We start from the raw sequence: 13,503 nt of genomic DNA, 5'->3' as shown, positions 1-13,503 counted from the left end.
CCACAGGTTGGGGATCGCTACTTTTAAGCATCCTGCTGCTGAACCCCTCTTTGCATATTTAAGCTCTGCTAGCACAAAGCAGTTAACGTCATAGAGCACAGGCAGGCATCTGATGTGAAACCTGCAACTCTTTCTCATCACTGAAGATAGTCTGCCAAGCTCGTTCCGGCTGGGATAATTCTTCAAAGGTCTCTTAAGCCACAAAACAAATCCTGCAGCCGTCAGAGGACTGACTGGAGAGGCTTCCACAGACGGAGCCACAGCGTCATGGGGTTTTCAGAAGGCTGAGTCAATAGCATCTTCATGTTCTTTGGGAGAGCCACTCCAGGCTCGCAGCCAAGAAATCAACCAATGTGAACGTACGGAAATCAGGAACTAGGATGGGAGGGGGAGAATATAACTGCTTAGTGTTTCACTCATGAAAGCACAGGGAGCAACGCATGCTTCCTTTATTCCTTCAGAAACAATAGCTGGGAAGGGAAACATGGAACCCCATTCCCAGGAACAACCTCAGGAGCTTCTTCCGCATTCACTTGCAATTGCCCCGGATACTCTCCTTTAGGGGCAGAGAGCTTCATCCTTTACAGAGCTCTACACAGCAAGGGGGAAACAGGTCCGTTGTCCCTGCTGAGACAGGCCATCCTTTGAAATCTCTTCTTCCTAACAGTCTCAGTCTTGTAGAAGTATATAATGGATTCCACCCCTCCCTCCCCCAATCTATCAACTCAGAGAAAATCAGCATCTCTTTGTAGGGACGGAAATCTTTACAGGAAGTCGTGATAGTCACAACAGTTGTCTTGGCCCAATACCCTGGTCCTCAATCAGCTGAGAGTCTTCCTGCATAGCCTGGTGCTTTCATTGGGAATGCCTGGCTCACTTTGCCTCTTTGCAGAGGGAGGCTGGATGGGCCTTCTTGCTGTTTTCATCCGTTTTCTGGGAAACAAGATGTTCCAGCCAGGCTTGGAAACCTGGGGGGGGGGGAGATTTTTTTTTTAATCACTTATCCCAACAAAGTGTAATAAATGGGAGCCATTATTCTCACTTTGGACATGGCTCCTTTCACCTGCTCACAACAGGACATGGCTCCTTTCGCCTGCTCAGAACACTGCAAGCTGCTCTAGAAGTATGTTAAACCACGCTGGATATACAGTTCCTCCTTGGCTGGGTGTACAGCAGTGCCCACCTGCTTTCTGGCTGGCAAACGAGTTTCCCTTCCACCTTCTGAAGATGCTGCATCGTCTGAGCCTTCTTCCACTGTTACTTATTTAATCATACTGCATGCGTGTCATATAGCCAGAAGGCCTTAAGACTGTCTGGCCGCCAGGCAAGAGACAAACGGAGGTTGTTTGCCACTGGGCTGCCCCTGCGTGACAACTCTGGAAGGGTGACCTCCAAGGAATACCAACTCTGCTTGGCGTCCGAGATCTGACAGGCTCAGACTTGCCCGGGCTATTCAGGCCGGGCTGCTTCTTCCACTGCTCTTGTGTTGGCCACTGTTGCAGATGATACAGCTGGTGGAGGAAAAACAGACGAGCAGCCAGGCGGAAAAACGGTAAGGAAGGGGAAGGAAAGTTTTTGAAAAATGCAATCAAGACAAAGGGCAAATAGGGAACAGACGCAGGTGCGAAGGAGGAGGGGTTTTCCCTGGGCACTGGAGACTGAAAGGGCCATCGATGAGAGGGGAGTATCAGCAAGGTCCTCCTCTCTTCAAGTGAAGACGCGCGGTTGACTCGAGCTAGTTGTCAAGCCCACTGATAACGACTGTTCCGTGCCACAGCCATAAAAATGTCAACGTTCCACAAAACAACAGGCAACCCTAGGATTGTTTGCCGTCTTGCAAAGAAGCTGTGCAGTTCCGCAATGCAACTCTTTGAATTCTTGAAAACCTTTCCGGGGCTGCTGGGATTCTATTCAGGATTTGTATCCGATCTTAATCATTCCCAGTTGTCCTGTTTTTTTGTTGTTGTTGCTGTTGTTGTTATGGTGAAGAAAATGTTTATTTAAAAAAATAAATAAAACTAGCTCAGAAAACCTTCCGCATGAAGCAAGCCTGCATAATACAAGTGCTGTTTACATGGAGGTTTCCGAAACCGTTTTTAATGAGCAAAAGAACTGCTCCCACGAGCCTCAGGATGGCATATATTTTCATTATGTAAATGCATCTTTCACTCATGCTTTTGGGACCAGTAATTCTTGGCTCACCCCATACCTATAAAGAGCAAGATAACAGAGGGGCTTATAATGGGAAAGGAGATACCTTAATATCGGCAAAGCCTTGATATGTATATGAGGTATAAAGATCAGAAATTGCTTTACCTTAATCCTGCATTCTATGGCTGCTGCCTTTATTTTTTAAAAGGCTCTGTAGTACCATGGTTCTTCTTATAATCTTAAAAATATCCACGTTTTATTTCCATAATTCTATCTACCTATCGCAGATAGTCTTCCGTATAAGAAAAATCAAACTAAAGGCATGTCCTATTCACGGACCAAAGTCTCACTTTAGGATAGAACTAAAATGTAGTTAGTTTTGTCCTATTCGGTGAGCGTTACAACCCAGGCAAATTTGTATGTTGGGGGAGGCAATGGCAATATTTACCAGAATCACAACTACAGGGCAGTCCAATGCATTAGCCCCTCCTGCTACCAATCACCAGACAAACAAGGATCATGAGCAAGTTTGTTGTAGCGTAGATCAGGGGTAGTCAACCTGTGGTCCTCCAGATGTCCATGGACTACAATTCCCATGGCCATGACTCACGGGAATTGTTGTACATGAACATCTGGAGGACCACAGGTTGACCACCCCTGGTGTAGATCTTTGACACAGCTTCCTGGTGCTGTTCTTTTGGGGCGCAGTCGACAACAGCAAGCGTACATAGCCGATAACACCAAGGTTTTTCACAGCCCTGTACTTCCACTTACATCCCAAGCTTCTACGCATGTGTTGTCAGCCTAAGCTGCCCACTCACCCTTAGCAAACCACCCACTTCACCCTGCTGACCGCCCCAAGAACAGAAGTTTGTGCAGCAGCAGGAAGCAGGGGAGTCTGCTTCACTCCACCAGAAGGTAGGGTGGAATACAAATATATAAAAAATAATCCAGTCTTGCGATTTACAAGCCAAGAAGCTGAATAGCAATACATTTCTACCCCATCATTTGTTCATCAAGACTCATGAGATGAAATATGAATTCAGGATAAAGAAAGGGAATAACAGAGCTGGGAATTCTGTTAACAGAATTATTTTACGATCTTAACTCAGGAATCCCCGAGCCTCCAAAAATCTGCTTTAGAAGGTAGGCAGGGGCTTCTGGGAATATACTAAGAAGGGCAGGGGGGTTGGAAGAACCCAAATCGTTCTCCCTTATTCTTGTTCAAGCCTTTGCTCTATCCAGAGAGGCTTAACTGCGGCTAGTCCCCCCCCCCTTCTTCCTGTAGCTCTAGTCCTGCATGGGGTATTGTTCCACCCGGTAAAAATAGCTTCTGCTAACCCAGCAGATTCATAGAAGCTTGGAGGCATCCACTAGCTCTATGCACAAAAAGTATTACATGCATCTCTCCCTATGAAGAAGACTGGAAGCTAAAATATATTATTTAGAATAGTTTTGAGCCGCCTTTCTTCCTTGCAGAGCTCCAGCTGGCTTACCATGTTAATATAAAATTAAATAACACAGAAAACACAAACCCAAAATTTAAAATAACAGTTTAGGATTGCTTGAATCCAATACGGTCCCTAAATCAAACCGTTTTCAGCTGCCTCCTAGCGCTACAAAAATATGTGCTGCAATCGATAAAATAGATCCAGTAAATCTTAATGCTTCTTAAGACACCGAACACCTAGTGTAATAATATCAAAGGCAATAGCTATCTAGAATAAGGCAATCACCTGAAAAAGGATAATCTAATGCAGTATGGAAAAATACGTATGCTATCAGACAACGGCAAGAGATATGCATTCAGTTGGCAACAATGCTGCGGGCACCCAGGTAGGGCCCAAACAGCAAGGTGCTCTTTTCACCCCAGTTCAATCAACTGGCTTATGATGGTTTACATCTAAAATACAGATCTAAAATCCCATAAAACACTAAAATTCCCATACAAAACCCAAGATGACGGTAAACAACACAACAACAGGATGACCCACTGTACCCCTCCCATCCCGCCCCCCTTCTCAGGTCCCTTTATTCACAGATTTTCAGCAGGCATATTCCCCTGAAATACCGGAATGGATTGCTTTATTTGGATCCGATACTCTTTAATGCTATTCACCCAGGCTTTTATAATAAACGGGTTGATTTTTTTTAAAACAACATTAAATTAGTTTGGAAACTGTTATTTTAAGCTGGTAGTAGCCTGTTTTATAATCTATGTTTCTATTTTGCTTTTATTTTGTAAGCCACCTGGGGAAGTAGTCCTGGAGAGCAGACAGGCAACGTTCTCTAAAAAGGTAAAGGTATCCCCTGTGCAAGCACCGGGTCATGTCTGACCCTTGGGGTGACGCCCTCCAGCGTTTTCATGGCAGACTCAATACGGGGTGGTTTGCCAGTGCCTTCCCCAGTCATACCCCCTAGCAAGCTGGGTACTCATTTTACCGACCTCGGAAGGATGGAAGGCTGTCAACCTTGATCCGGCTGCTGGGATCGAACTCCCTAACGTTCTCTAAATATAAATATAAATAATACTGTTAAGTAAAGCTGCCTGCTTCACAAGAGGGTAAAAAAAAATCCAGCCGGTCAAAACAAAAAGGGGTAGGTGGATGAGGGCTGCACAACTCCCAGCACCTGCTTTCCCCACTGCCTCTTCCTCAAATGCTTTCTTCCCAGGCGAGCTCCTTTCCAGTCTTGAGGTTCAGCTGCTATCCGCAATCAGCCACCATTTTGTGGTTGTTGTTGGGTGCGAAGTCGTGTCCGACCCATCGGAACCCCATGGACAGTGATCCTCCAGGCCTTCTTGTCCTCTACCATTCCCCAGAGTCCATTTAAGTTTGCACCGACTGCTTCAGTGGCTCCATCCAGCCACCTCATTCTCTGTCATCCCCTTCTTCTTTTGCCCTCTATCGCTCCCAGCATTAGGCTCTTCTCCAGGGAGTCCTTCCTTCTCATGAGGGGGCCAAAGTATTTGAGTTTCATCTTCAGGATCTGGCCTTCTAAGGAGCAGTCAGGGCTGATCTCCTCTAGGACTGACCGGTTTGTTCACCTTGCAGTCCAAGGGACTCGCAAGAGTCTTCTCCAGCACCAAAGTTCAAAAGCCTTGATTTTTAAACACTCCTTTGCCTTGCACTTCCTCTGCTGTAGAGATCAGGGCCACTCCTTGTTGCATGCCGAGCCTGAACAGACCCAGTTACGGAAAAAGGCAACTCACACCACACAAAAACCTACTCTGGCCCTCTAAGAGGTAAAAATAACCATCTGCACATGCCGAGCAGGTGGGACTCCTTTTAACTCACAAACACACCATCAACTTTGTATATTGCAAACACACACACACAGTCCATTCACCCAGAGCCTTCAAAACAAGAACTAGTCAACTGCTTTTTTTTTTTTTAAGGCTCCAAAAGCTAATTTCTTCTCCAAGAAAGAGTTGGATTCCATAGTAACAGGGCAAAGTTCTGCTTTTGTTGAAAATCTTGTCTTGACAAGACATAAAAGGCAGTAGGCCCCCAGGTAAAACATGTTTGAAAGATGTGCATTCGTAAGTTTTCCCCCCCTTCAGCAATTGTGTGCATGCTTCCTCCAAAGTCCTCCTTGTAGGCAAGGCCCTTCTAAAGGGATTAATTTGATGATGTACCAAGTGTCACAGCATTGTTTGTTCTGGCATCCTATGACTTCTGCCACTAGGATACCAATTGACATTTTAAACAAAAACCTTTAAAAGTTACTGCACCATCCTAGCCTGTGGTGGATTCCCATAAATGCAAATAAATTACGTGTTGAAAATTAAGTTCAAGGCTTTTTGCCCTTTCAATTTTATTTTCTCTTTGGCCATCAAATCACAGCCGATTTGTGACAACCCTTAGGGCAGGGGTTCTCAGCCTGGGGTTCTCAACCTGGCGGGATGCAACTGTTGCCACTGCTCCCGAAAGTGCCTGCCAATCTTAACCCCCGTCCGCGGCACCGCGGACTAAATAAAGCCGTAAGGGCTTGGGGGGAGGAGTTAGGGCGGGCTCTGTCCGAGATGAGGAAGGGTGCCGATTGGCCCCTTCCTCCGGACAGACGACTGGCCTCTCTGATTGCTGCCCCGCCGCCAGGGGAGCAACAGTTGCTCCCTTGCTGGCGGACTGACATGTCAGGAGGCGCGAAGCGCCTCCGACGCGTCAGGCCGCCGGCACGCGGGACATGGCGGCCTGCCGACTCGCCGGCCGCACGCTGCCCCGCTAGTGCCCGCTGTATTGGAAGTACAGCGGGCTTGATTACTAGTTTATATATAATTTATATACAACCATGAAAAATGGATCTTCACGCCATAGGTCAGTTTCGGTTTAATTTCTGTGAAAGAACACTTGCATGATTTTATGGCTGGGGTCACCACAACATGAGGAACTGGATTAAAGGGTCGCGGTATTAGGAAGGTTGAGAACCACTGCCTTAGGGCTTTCAAGGCAAGAGATGTTCAGAAGTGGTTGGCTATTGCCTGCCTCTGTGTAGTGACCTCTGTGCACTGATTGGTGATCTTCCATCCAAGTACTGACCAATGGCAGACCTGTTTAGCTTCCAAGATTGGGCTAGCCTGGCCTATCCGGGTCAGGGTGCAAATTCAAGACAAGCAGTCATTTCATTGCATTTTTTCAAGTTTAACAGCCCATGAGCCACACACATAAAAATGTAATTTAAAAAAATAAACAGTAAAACTGAAATTCACTACATCAACAATGCAATTTTAGTATCAACTGCTCACAAACAATCTTAGTCTCACAATATCAGGAAAGGAAGAACATTGCAAAAGCAACTTTCTCAAAAATTTCTCTCTTTCTGCTTCTGTTTTGGACAGTAAAAGAGAACATGGGATAGTAATGAATCGAGTTCCGTCACCCGGCAACCACAGTAGCATCGGTTTGGAGGTATTTAAAGAAGACGACCCTTCTTTGGAGGTGTTGGTAATGTGTCGCATATATGGCCATTTCAATTTAGGAATTGTTCATACGTTAGAGAGGCAGATCAAATTCAGTGGAGGATTTAATTTCGAGGTGAAGTGAAGAACGCTTCAAACGTAGCATCTCTTTGACAGTCATTCCAATCAGTTTTGAACAGTTTCTATAAAAGTAGGGATTGTCCTTCCCGAGTTAAATTTTCTCTTTTACACCAGTGGTCCCCAACCTTTTTATCACCGGGGACCGGTCAACGCTTGACAATTTTACTGAGGCCCGGGGGGGGGGGGGGGGTAGTCTTTTGCCGAAGGGTGTCGCCGCCGCCTGAGCCCCTGCTCCACTTGCTTCCCTGCCGGCGCCCCTGACTTCCCGCTGTCCGCTGGGAGGCGCTGCCAGCAGCAGCTGCGCAGTGCCACGATGAGGAGGAGCCCCAGCCATGGCGGCTGCTGGAAAGCACCAAAGGTGAGCTGGTGGCAGAGTGGCAGGGGCAGCCCCCGAGGCAACAGCCAGGGAGGAGGACGAGGAGGATCCGCGGACCGGGGGTTGGGGACCACTGTTTTACACAATCCTAAATGCCTCGCTTTAGCATCCACAAGGCCATGCATCCCGAACAGCTGCATTCTTTTGCTGATGACACAGTAGGAACTGAGGTATTTTGAATATTAGCTAATCAAAATTTATATTCTGATCATGGTCTTCCAGATACACATTGAAATTTTGGAGAGGCCAAGTTCGTGTCACACTACAGCAGAGGCAACAGATGGTGGCAAAGTTAAAATTTTGCGGGAAAAGACAGACATTTCTCAAATTGTTCTGTTGAGCCCAGCATCCAAATCTGTGATCCATATAAAATGTGCGGTGTTATTAAGAGCCTTGCAAGCTTTTAAGAGTGCTGGGATATACTGGGCTCCCTGAACATGGAAACATTTTTAGTACCAGCTGAACTAAGTTGCCTTTGTTTAAGAGTTGTATTATTATTATTGTTTTATTTATTTATTTGCCGCTACACCCGAGGCCGGCTCGTGGCGGGTTACAAAGTCCGATAAAAATCCCATTACAACCCCACTAAAACAGACCACAAAATCACAGTAACAGAAAGGTTGCGGAATACCTCCAACTCCCCCCACCCACCCCCATCCCTAATAATCCTCTAGAGCAGACTTCCCCAACCCCAGGCCGTGGACGGGTACCGGGCCGTGGCGGGGGGGGGGGAGGGAGGCGTGGGTGCCGGCACACCAGTGGGCCTGCCTCCCCCCCCCCGTGGCACAGCATTTACTGCGCCGGGAGCAATCGGCCACTTTGGCGGCTGATTGCTTCTGGGCCCCGGCGCACTGAGCACCTAAATCAGTAGCATGAATTCTTGCAAACACTGGTCACTCAAGACAGGAGCTTCTTTGTAACAAAGATGGACTGACACTACAAATGACTGAGGACACCGGTAAGAGCCGTGGCTGGTGCCCATGAAACCCAGGTCCCCTCCAAGTGTTTTAAGTTGGTGCTGCCAATAAGGTTTAGCCCCAGGGTTCTTATTGGCTGCTCAGATTTTTAAAAGCTACTTAGGCAGTAGCTGCCGCCAGAGCACAAGGATCTTCACTGTGTGGCTAAAGTTAAGCTGTGTGCACGCAAGAAATTATTTTCAAGCAATATTTTCAGCGGAAAAGGCATCCTGTTAATCAGAGCTTCTACAGCAGCGGTTCTGAACTGCTGCCACACTGCGACCCCAACTGCAGCAGCGGTTTGGACAGTGTGTGCACATGCAAAGGCGTGCTGGTGCGGGTGCGCACACCGGTGCACAACAATGTGGAGCTGGCCAGTGCCGTGGCTCTGCCGCCTCCGCTGCAGGCCGCCACCAGCCACTACCAACCTGACGACCCTGCAGAAGGGGCCAGGCAACCCCAAAAGGGTCAGGACCCCAAGGTTGAGAACCACTGTTCTAGAGGAATTGATGGAGAGTTACTATTAGAATTTTGCATAACCCGACACTGACATTTTTGCCTCGAGGACACCCACACTCCCCTTACCAGAATTCCAACGGTGCCCACAGACTGAAGAAGACTGGGGAATTCTTTGCTAGAGAATGGAGAGTGGACTGAAACAGAAATTTCAATACATCCAGCTCTAGGAACCGAAATGGGAATGGAAGAACTTCAGAGAAGCCTATTAGTATGTAATCCAACAATATCAGGGGAAACCACATCTCAGATGACTACAACGCTCGGGATAGGGAGAAATCCCCAAACAGGTTTTTAAACAAATGTTTGAAGTCAGCTTTTATCATTTTCTTTTGGATTTTTGTCTTTCTCAGAGCAGCCCCAAGTGGTCTCGCCATACTCCAAACACACTATCATTCTAAGCTTGGTTTTGTGCGCATGAATATACTACAAAGGCATTTCCAAAATTCCCCAAGGGTCAGAACACACAGGGCAGCTTTCTGAACACTCTGGAATTGACACCAGCCTCAAGCCTCTAGAAACTTTTGGGAGAACATTTTGTCCGCTTTGGCCAAAAGAATGACTTATACTTCAAGCACAGTGAGGTTCCGACATCTCAAATGAAGACTACTGCAAAATGCATAGACTATAGAGAAGAAGAGCAGGGAAACTACTGCAAACTGGAAGGACTTCTCGATTAATGTCATTGAAGCTAAAAAACAAGTCACGTTTACTGCAAAGCTATTCATTAATGTACAAAAAAATAAGCCTTACTAGGAAGCAGGAAGGATTGAGGCTTTGTAACCTCAATTTGAGTGCAAATCAATAATCATATCTAAATTCAGAGTTGTGCAGGTCTAACTGCATGCATCTTGCATGAAATAGGACCAGAATTCAAACACACATGCACACACACACACATGACATTCAAAGCAGGGATTTAAAAAAAAAGTTACAAGGCAGGTGTGTGGGCTGGAAGGCTGGTAGCATTTTTGCAGGCTGCCAAATTTGTGGACTAACTTGCGAGGCTGGGTTCAATGACTCAGTGGCTTCTATTAAACAGACCAGCTTTTCCTGACTTTCTTCAGTTCTCACTAAAGAATGAATTAGGTAGCTTTCACTTCTGATTCTCGTGTTGTTGTTGTTTTTTTTAAACTTACACAGAACTTTATCAAACCTCCCAACAGGGTTAGAACTACTCCTTAAAACTAACTTGAAGCTACTGCTTCAAACATGTTCTTACACTTCTCCCTCCAGTGGCACCAAATGAGTAAGCCATGTGCTCCCTTCTTCCCCTCCAGGGCTGCCATTCAATTACTTAGATTTGCTTTAGAACAATCCAGGTTTGAAGTCCCATCCAAACCAGTAGATTATGGGTTACGTGCATAGAGAGTGAGCCACAGTTTTAAGTAGATTGGCAATCCTGACGTGGCAGTTCACAGCTTTCTAGTTGAGATACAATGGGCAACTAGGGTTTGCAAAAAAGACAGCAAACAGAAACGCAGCATAGGCAGGAATGAGGGAAGTGCTAAGTCATGATCTGGCATTGTATGCAAGCCAAGCTCAAGGGTTGCATTGCCATATGTTAAAATCAAGCTACTTTGCAGAGTCAAAAGTTGCTCCTAAAAACCAATAACTGCCCCTTTGTTTGTGGGCTATTCTAAATTGTGCCTTTGACTGTGCACATTTATTTATATTTATTTATTCGTTTTGTTGCCTGCCACTCCCACACAGTGGCAAAACATGGCCCACCAACTTCAAGAAGAAGAAGAAGAGTTGGTTCTTATATGCCGCTTTTCTCTACCCGAAGGAGGCTCAAAGCGGTTTACATTCACCTTCCCTTTCCTCTCCCCCCAACAGACATCTTGTGAGGGAGGTGAGGCTGAGGGAGCCCTGATATTACTGAAGAAGAAGAAGAGCTGGTTCTTATATGCCGCTTTTCTCTACCCGAAGGAGGCTCAAAGCAGCTTACATTCACCTTCCCTTTCCTCTCCCCACAACAGACACCCTGTGAGGTGGGTGAGGCTGAGAGAGCCCTGATATCACTGCTTGGTCAGAACAGCTTTATCAGTGCCGTGTTGAGCCCAAGGTCACCCAGCTGGTTGCATGTGGGGGAGCGCAGAATCAAACCCAGCATGCCAGATTAGAAGTCTGCACTCCTAACCACTACACCAAACTGGCTCTCAAAGCCACAGACCTACCTATTTTACTTTCTTGACCCAAGAAGGAAATGATACACTTGCCGCCAGGGGTCCCTGGAGCTCACAACTTATCTTTTTTATTCCACCAGAAAGTAAGATGGTTGATATGTTTAAGCATGTGGAAAGTATTACCTGTGACACAGATATACCAAACGGCCCTTTGTTTAACCCCAGATCAACTTTGTGAAGTTTTTACCTTGAACGTTTGGGGGGACATTATGCAGCAAAACAGTCTACAGAGCCGAACTATACATTAGTGACACTGCTTAGTACAGGGAATGTCTTACCTGAAACTCTGTTTCTGTGCTTCAGATCCACCAATCCAGAATGAATAGGGATTCGAATGGGGTTTCCTTTTCAGACTTGTCTGTCAAAAGAGAGCAGCCAATCATCTTCCGCTTGCTGTATCTACTTCTTTCCTGAACGAAATTCCAATACGCGCTCCTAATAATTGTTAGAAAGACAAGGACGCCTACATTGCTAGCAGGATCCCGAGGAGCCATTAAATCAGACGAGTCCCCGGATTGGTGGATCTAAGACACGAAACTAAGTTAAAGACAAGAAATTGCCGCTTCCCATATGCCGGCCAACCAATCCAGAGCGAAATGATTTTACGGTCGTCGTGAACATGAGCTTAAAGGCTGGTAAGGAATAACCAAGGCGTTTCAAATGTTCATTCCTGGCTAAGGAAAGCATTGGCGTCAACTCCAAAACAACGTTCCTACTTGAAATAGTGTGTCGACATAGCTCATCGGTGGAAACGGACCCGCACAGCATGACCACTCCTAAGAGACAATAATACCAATGTCTTTTGGTATGCCCAGTAGAATTTCTTCTCCTTTCTGAATGCCACACATATCAAACTACTTCTGAACCTATTGTGCTCATGAAACATAAACCCAAAGGCCCTTTTGCGTGGAACTCGTTGTCCTGGGCCTTAGACAGAAACCTACAATTTAATCCTCCGTTCTAGTTGCGATATCAAGAATATTTCTAGGATGCTGGTAGTAGCCAGGAAAGTCTAGGCCAGGGGTAGTCAAACTGCGGCCCTCCCGATGTCCATGGACTACAATTCCCACGAGCCAGGAGGGCCACAGTTTGACTACCCCTGGTCTAGGCCTTCAAACCAACCAACCATCATTATCTTCTGAAACAGATAACCATAATGACGAGCGTCATTCTTAGTCACAGTGACAGCACCTTCGAAAGACAAGGTAGCGCTCCCTCTCGATTCACAATGCCAGATGCTAATGCCCCTGGGCCAGTTCCATTTCACAAAAGGAAATAAGCGCATCCTGATTCATCCACTTGCACAGAAAGTTTGTTTAAAATGTTTATAAACCCGCTTTCCTCCCAACAACTAGGATTGCCTGCTTCGTTCTTGCAACTTCTGAGATACGCACACGCACATTTTAAAATTGACAATATAAACTTGATATTGGGATGGGGGGAGAGAACAGGAGCAATAAAGCTATGCTCTGGTCTAGCCACAAAAGCTCACTGTTAGTGTACCAGGACAGCGGTTCTCAACCAGTGGCACGCAGGGTTACAATAACAATTGCTAAAAATTTGCCCTCCCATGAGTATAACGTGGCGTCTCCTACCTATGCTACTTGCCACAAATGACCAATCTGTAATCTTTTGGCGTGTTATCAGTAATGTGGTAGTAGCACACGCTAGTAGTAATAACAGAATGTCTTGTAAACATATAAATGTCCTCCACTGGGAGGGGTGAGCTTTTTGTTGGTGGGACCCCAAATTCTTTGATACAGTGACTGGTGGGTTGTAGGATATGAAACTATGGACACCACTATAAAATCAGAGTCCAGTAGCACCTTTAAGACCAACAAAGGTTATGGTTAAGGCCAAGGCTGACAACATAGACCTATGCCCCCCCCCCTGGGATTTGGGAGTAGGACCGAAGTAAACCATCAGGATCCCCTCTCCACCCGCCAGTAGTGGGAGGGGAAAGTTGATATGCCGATCTTGCCATGTTAGTAATGTTAGTAATGTTGAAATTGTAATTATTGTTTTAACGGAGTTTTAATGGGGGATTTTAAGATGTTGTAACCCGCCACGAGCTGCAAGGGAGTGGCGGGGAATAAATATAATAATAATAATAATAATAATTCGCTGGCAGGGGCTCCAGGGAATTGTAGTCCATGGACATCTGGAGGGCCGCAGTTTGATTACCCCTGCTCTAGAGTCATAGGCCGAGGACCCCTATTATAAATAATAAATTATACGATATTATGTGTGCTTTTCTCTTCTTACTGGCTCTTCCCC

The 13,503-nt window shown here is 46.2% G+C and overlaps 1 protein-coding gene across 6 annotated transcripts in view; it reads right to left on the bottom strand.

Moving 5' to 3' along the window:
* FBXW11 (F-box and WD repeat domain containing 11) overlaps window positions 1-13,503 on the bottom strand; it is a 115,399-nt gene that overhangs the window by 85,241 nt on the left and 16,655 nt on the right. For 2 of the 6 annotated variants that reach the window (XM_077312825.1, XM_077312837.1), the window contains exon 2: window positions 11,505-11,584. The exons of the other annotated variants lie outside the window; for them this stretch is intronic. The gene's annotated coding sequence lies outside the window, so the exon portion shown is untranslated. The remainder of the gene's footprint in view (window positions 1-11,504; window positions 11,585-13,503) is intronic. 6 annotated transcript variants of the gene reach the window in all.

This window comes from Paroedura picta, chromosome 1 (genome assembly GCF_049243985.1).
Source record: "Paroedura picta isolate Pp20150507F chromosome 1, Ppicta_v3.0, whole genome shotgun sequence".
In the NCBI taxonomy this organism is placed as follows: Eukaryota; Metazoa; Chordata; class Lepidosauria; order Squamata; family Gekkonidae; genus Paroedura; species Paroedura picta.
Note: the sequence above shows the minus strand (reverse complement) of the source record. Positions and strands in the feature narration are given on the sequence as shown.